Here is a 7,520-nt window from a genome sequence, read left to right on the forward strand (position 1 = left end):
CTACAAAATGTACAAGTGCCCTAAATGAGGATTATCTCTCTTATATCTCATCCCCAGGTGGGGCTCATAAGGGAAGAGACTATGGCTTTCCTGCTCCTCTATACCCGTGGCCTTGATGGAGCTGCCAGCTGTATGGGAGGGGACCCCCTCAGTCAGACCAATTGGTGCCCACAACAAAGTTTTCCCTCCTCTTCCCTTCCATGGGCTGGGCAGTTATTTTGTCACCCTGTGGAAAGCAGCTTCAGGTTTCCAGGTTCCCCGATTGCATCTTTTCCCATCTCCTAGTATGGGGGATCTTAGGTGGTCTCAGGTCTCAGATGCCACTCTCCTGTCCATGGCTCTGCCCAGCCTAGTTATGCAGATTAGAAAAATTCCTCAGGTCATGCATATAAGTCAAATCAGTATTAAGGACCATAAAAAATCTACATATACATTTTAATAATATGGACAACAAAAGTTTTAAAAAATGACTTCCCCTGACTACAAGGGGAATTCAACAGAGGGTATGAAAAAAAAAATCAGGAAGTTAAAAGTTTTTTCCATCCCAAAGCAAATCTGCCTCTCCCTGAGGGGGACAGAGGAAGAATAGGAAGGAGTGTTAGCTGTGCAGAAGTTCCTCAAAGCCTTTGGTCACAGGTCACTATCTCCTATCTTCCTGGCTTGTATCTGGGGTCAACCACCCAGTCTCAGCCCTGTCTTTATTTCATAATCTGAATGTTTCTGGAACCCTTTGCTCCCAGTCACCATCACTGTGATGACTTCTCTGGTGTCCTATGGATTCAGCTGTCTCCCCAATTTAACCTAAAGGGCATCTGGAAGCTCTGGGAATTTGTCCCAGGTTAAAAACAAGGTCCCTGGCCCTGGAAATTCTAGGTCTGTTTGACCAGAAAGTAGACCTTTCCTGAGACTTGGGTTTCCCCAGCAATACCTATGAATATGACAAAACAGACTACAATAGTAGACATTGTCACCATGACATTGGATAATGGAAAGAATGATGGTGGCAAAGCCAGCAATACAGGGGAAAATGACAAATATTGGAGGGGCTGCTGGAGAATAGGCACATCAGTGCATTGGTGGAGCTGAAAGGAATTTGGAAACTATGCCCTAGAAGTTACTAAACTGTACCCTTTGTGATACCATTACTCAACCTTTATTCCAGAGATCAAAGAAAAAGGAAAAGACTCTTTTTATTGTTGTTTGTCCATTTTTGAAGAGGATCAATGATAACTTGGGTTAATGTCTTGACTTGCTCATGAATAGAATTTAAGTGAGGCAGAGTTCCACAAAGCCTCATTCTCTCTTCCCAAATCATTGACATCAGGTGGCAAGATAAAAGTCAGTCAACTATTGATGGTTGGGGATGCAGTGGAGGACCAAACTCTAAACCATCTTTATGACATTGGAACAAAACATTGTTCTCATCTTCCTATTCCACTGAGGGAAGTCTTCTTATATTTGGGGTAGACATTCCTCCTAATTTACAATTAAGTTTGAAGTCTGTTAGTGACTCTCACCTGGTTGAGCCTATCTGCTGAGTGATTTACTAGGCGTGTCCATTGTACAGGCTACAGCTGGGTCCGAATGGTCTGACCTCACCCTCTCACTATCTGGATTATTTGTGATACCTTATCAGAGTAGGGAGTTTCTCTTCTCTACTCCCATTGGTGCACCCCCCCCCCAGCTGAGTTAGGTATAAATGACTAATATCTAGTTCTGTTTAACTATTGAACATATAGTACTTATAAAAAGATAGTAAAGGGGCAGCTAGCTGGTGCAGTGGAGAGAACACCCGCCCTGGAGTCAGGAGGACCTGAGTTCAAATCTGAACTCAGACACTTAATAATCACCTAGCTGTGTGACCGTGGGCAAGTCACTTAATCCCTTTGCCTTAAATAAATAAAACAATAATAAAAATTTAATTTAAAAAAGAGATAGTAACTTCAAAGATATAGCAAGAACAGTAGTACAGATATTTTCCTCTAATATCTCAGGGGCATCCCCTCCCCTTCCTCTAGGAATAGTGGGCTCAAATTCCTATATTATATTAGTCCCACCAAGTTCAGATCTAGATGTGGTTTGGCTGTCAGATGAGTCCTTGTCACTGGGTCCTTTAAAAGTCACTTCTAACAATCACTCCTTGCTCCTCTGGGAATCAGTTCTGGTGGGGTTGTTGAGGCAGCTAGTGAATAATGCATAGAGCCCAGGTCCTGGTGTCAGGAAGACTCATCTTCTCGAGGTCACATCTGGCCTCAGACAATTAGCTGTGTGACCTTGGACAAGTCACTTAACCTGTTTGCTTCTGTTTCCCCAATGAACTAGAGAAGGAAATGGTAAACCACTCCAAGGAAACCCCAAATAGAATCATAAAGAGTTGGATATGACTAAAATGATTAAACAACAATAAAGATGCCTGGTTGCTTCAATGCTTGCTCTCTGGACCTTTTGAAAATCTGGTCACAGCTCCAAATTCCTTTACCCTAAAATGGAAAAGAACAGGTAATGGTCCAAAAGGCCCCATCCATGTCCATAGGGTCACTTGTCTGCCTCTCTAGGGAGGGCCCAAGGCTTCTTCCCTTATAGCATTATCTCCTACCAGATGCTCTTAGCAAAGGAGTCGAACTGAGAATAGCCAAGAAAAAATGGCCAAGGCTCTGCAGCTCATCCTTTCTGAATCTTAGTCATCACAGAGTTAGCTGACCTGAACCACTCACAAAAGTCTACATTGGCTCTGAGGTCTCTGCCCGTCATTTCCACTACATGTCATCATGGTTCTCCCAGAGGCAAGCACCTTGTCTCTTCCCTATGGGGAATCTGGATCAACCAAGTAAGCTGGCATACTCTATGGATGAGACAGTCCCCAGTTATACACATAAAAATATTTATAGCTGATCTTTTTGCAGTGGCAAACAACTCAAAACTAAGGGGGAATTCAGGAAATAGAAAACAAATTATGGGAGCTTCATGTAATGAAATACTGCATTGTAAGAAATTATGAAAGAGAAGGTTTCAGAGAATCTTCCAGACCCTCCAGACTTTTTCAATTCTATTCCAGCATCCTCCTCACTTGGAAGATGCTTCTGTCTCCTCTTCTGATTGATGTGTTTCTCTTCAGAACCATGATGTCAGAGCATGAAGATGAAATATGTTTCCACCTCCTGACTGAGAGGTGATGTATTGATATACAGAATGGGATGCACATTATTGGATGGGGCCAATCCAGGAATTTGTTTTGCTTGACTATGTATATTTGTTACAAAGGGTTTTTTTTTATTCTTTTTTTTTCCATGAAGAGGAAAGTTGTTTTTGTTCAGTCATTTTTGGTTGTTTCTGACCCCATTTGGGGGTTTTCTGTTTCCTTCTCTAGGTTGTTTTACAGATGAGGAACTGAGGCAAACAGACAACTACTATCCACTGCACCAGCTAGCTGCCCAAAGAGGGAGAAAGTAAGAGAAAAATAAAGGTTTGACAAAGAAAATAATTTTAAAAAAGGAATGAATAGTGTTGGACTTAGCCTTGGGGAGACTGGAATGGAATAATGCCTGTCATGCTTACTAGCATGTATGGTCAAATCACTCCGTCTCTTTAAGCCTCAATTTCTTTATCTGTAAAATGGAGGAATGGGTTAGATGGGTTAGATGACCACTAGGCTCTTTTAGCTCTAAATCTAAGATCCCATAAATCTATAGTTCCTACTCCTCAGAGTTGTTGTGAACCGCAAATGAAAAAATATGTAGTGTTTATTTAATCTTCAAGTATTACAGAAATATCAATTATTCTTGTGAATCTCTTTCATAGTCTGGGGAACTCTGGGATCCCCTCACCAAAGGCCTGGCCTCCAACTCACCAACTTCCCATTCCTCAGCCCACTCCATTCCTACATAAAATTGGTCCAACCAAGTTCACATCTAGATGTGGCACGACTATCAAGTGAGTCTTTAATAATAAATATGTAATAATAAACATAAGCACCCACATCCTGCAACTAGGAGGCAAAGTAGATAGAGTGCCTACCAAGCCTGCAGTTCAGATATGACCTCAGACACTTACTGACCCTGTGACCCTGGGCAAAATCACTAACCTTGTTTGCCTTAGTTTCTTCATCTGGAAAATGAGCAAGAGAATGAAACGGCAAACTGTTCCAGTATCTTTGCCAGGAAAACCTAAAATAAGGTCACAAAGAATTGGACACTACTGAAAAAAAGAGTGAACAGCCATGTTAAGTGCTGGGGATTCAAAGACTCGGATGGAGGTAAACATGCAGATGACTATGGACAGACAAGTTATATATGCAGGATACACTGGAAATAATCAACAGAAGGAAGGCACTAATATTAAGAGGGATAAGAAACTTGAAGGAAGTTAGGGCAGGTGAAGCAGAAACATATATCTGCTCCAAACATATATATACTGTTATCCCTTCCAAATCATGACTTTTCCCTTCTGGTTCTGAAATATCAAGGGTGGGCATAAGAAATTAAATGGAAATTTTTTGGAAGTTTTTAGAAGCCAAAGATGAGTCCAATTAATCCAAATTTTACAATAAGGTATTGCAAACACCCCATAAAAGAAAAAAGGAAAAAAAAACCCTCAGATTTCTTTTCTGGTATGAAGGGAAAATTAAAAAATTTTACAAGGATTTTCTAGACTGTGTGGCACCATGCCCCTACCTCCCACACATATAACCTGGGAGAGATAACTGTATATAGACTCTTTATAATACTCAGATAAAAGTTTAGGTTGGTCTCCTCCACCTCCAACCAGGTCTAAGGTCTTGAATCAATAGTTCAGGAGGAGAAATAGCTTCTCCCTTCCTTTTTTTCTTTCTTCCTTTTCTTTCTTTCTTCTTTCTCAGTTATCCTGGGGGGGGGGGTGCAGGAAGTTAGGAGAACAGCTTCTGTCTAGCTTTGGAAGTTGGGTGACCTTGGATGTCGCCTGCCCCTGGCTGGGCCTCAGCTTTCTCTGCTGTCAAAGGAAAGAGTCAACTAGATTGATCTCGAAGGTCCCTTCAGAACTGAAAAGGTGAGCGGGCACAAGCCTCAGGATCCTGCCGGGTTCTGCCAGATCTCTTGTTGTATCTGTGCAGCACCATCACCACCCAGAGGCTGGCCGGGATGACGACAGGCTGCAAGAGGAAGGAAGCCAGGGAAAGAGAGGAAAAGGAAGGAAGAAGAGATGGAGAAGAGGGGAGGAAGGTGAGAAAAAGAGGCGGGGGAGAGAAGGGAAAGAGGAGGGTGGGAGAGGTGAGAGGGGAGGGAGGGCGGGGCTCAGGTTGACACCTGTGGGATAGAGGAGATTGTCACAAGGAGATAATGGACAATTCTCCGATAATGGAAGCCCTGACGAGTCAAGCCTAAATATACACCAGCAGGTCTAGGCTCCCTCCTGGGCGGTTCCTCCAACTTGCACCTGTACAGAAGGGTTGAGCTCTACACCACAGGTCAAGAGCTCCCGCTAGGATGTCTTCCAATAGCATTCAGTCAGTAGACACAATTAACTCTTAGAAAAGGCATTGACTAAGATGGAATAGAAATCATCGCTAAAGAACCTTCCTTTCATCAACCTGGGCTGCGCTCTCCCACAGTGTCCATGGGAAGAATGGTAGTGAGGCACAGGTGTAGGATAAACATGGGCCAAAGGCAACCTGCAACACCTGGTACTGTGGGACCCAGAAGTTCTTTAGTTCTTCCCAAGCCTTATCCAGCTTCTTTTGGATACAGCCTCTGGGATAGATGAGTTGCCAACTGAATTCCCAGGTGGAATTTATATTTATAATCTCTATATAATTATATAAACTATATATAGATTATTATGTGCACATATAATAAATTCTATATAGATGTATATTTATGTATATGTTTAGAGGTATAATTAAGTACAAATACATATGTATAACCAGTTATATTATCTATAACTTGTTATAGCATGGTCCTATTCCACAAACTTCTCCCTCCCCCAAGGGACTGTCTTTCTGTATCCCTGCCTGCCTCTATCTCCTCTCCCTCAATTGTTTCTTAAACTCTTGAAATTTTCCATGGGGAATCTCTCTCTGGTCAATCAATGATAGAGTTTTATGCCCACTGTGGAAGGAAGACAGGGAGATTCTCCTCTTCTCCCTCCTAAGGGTTTCCTCCACAAAACATCTCAAACCTGCAGTTTCTTGGGACTGTGCTGATGTTCCCAAGGTTTAACTATTTAAAACCTTGCAAAGGCATTCTTGATTTTATTATTTTTTTAAACTTATGATAGGTGTTTACCTATTGGGACAGGATGCTATTAATAACTTGTTAATGCTGCATCAGAAGTAATTACATTATATGACTTTATCAATTGACTTGGTGGAGGTAGAGAACTTTTCCCTTATATGGGAAAGCCTGCAACTCAAAGGAGGGAAAGAAACCACAGAGAAGGCAGTTCATTAACTTCTCTTAGATGAAACCTTGTTGTTAGGAAAGTAAACTGGAGTCAGGCAATGTTAGGTCCTGGACTAGAACAGATATCCTGATGAAGTATGACCTTCATTAGGATTGTATTTTGACTCAAAAGACCAATATTTGAATTCGAGCTCTGCCATTTATGACATTTATAATTCTGAATGAGTCAGTTCTGGGCCTCAATTTCCTCATGTGCAAAATAAAGAGAAGAGGCTGGCCCTATTCATCTCATGATTGACTCCATTTGGGGTTTTCTTGGCAAAGATAATGGAGAGATTTGCAATTTCCTTCTCCAGCTCATTTTACAGATGAGGAAACTGAGGCAAATTCACTTAAGTGGCTTGCTTAGAGTCACACAACCAGTAAGTGTCTCAGGAACCTTGAACTCAGGGAAGAGTCTTCCTGACTTCAGACCTGGCAAGCACTCTATCTACTCTTTGCCACATAGCTGCTCCATCATGATGAAGAACCAGATCCTTGAATCGGTCAGTGAATAAACATTTAATGTTAAATAATGAGAATTAAAAAAAAAAGGTAAAAGACAGTCTCTGATGGCAAGGCACTTACAGTGGAAAGGATATAACATGCAAAGAAATATGTACACACATGCTATATATAAATGTGTGTGTATATGCTGTGTATATAGTGTATATATATATACATATATTTATATGGAGAGAGAGAAAAAGAGAGAGAGAATAAATTGGAGATAATCAATAGAAGGAAGGCACTAGAAATAAGGGTGGTAAACCAGGAGGAAGCAAAGAAGAACCCCCCCAGGTATGGGGGCCAACTAATGCAGACATCCAGAGACAGGAGATGGAGTATCTTGTTTGAAGAACAAGACTAGTGTCACTGGACTGCAGCATACAAGACAGGGTATAAGACATAAAAAGACTGGAAAAGTAGGAAGGTGTAAAATCCAGACAAGATTTTATATTTCATCTTGGAGTTGATAGATGGTTCGCATTAATATTGTGCTCATTTAATTGCTTTCCCATAGGAGGTAGGTAGATGTTGAATCCCTTTCTGGACTCCCTCAATCTCCCCCAGGTGAGCATTGAAGAGGTGGGAGACAAGCACTCC

Source organism: Macrotis lagotis, chromosome 2, assembly GCF_037893015.1.
Source record: "Macrotis lagotis isolate mMagLag1 chromosome 2, bilby.v1.9.chrom.fasta, whole genome shotgun sequence".
In the NCBI taxonomy this organism is placed as follows: domain Eukaryota; kingdom Metazoa; phylum Chordata; class Mammalia; order Peramelemorphia; family Peramelidae; genus Macrotis; species Macrotis lagotis.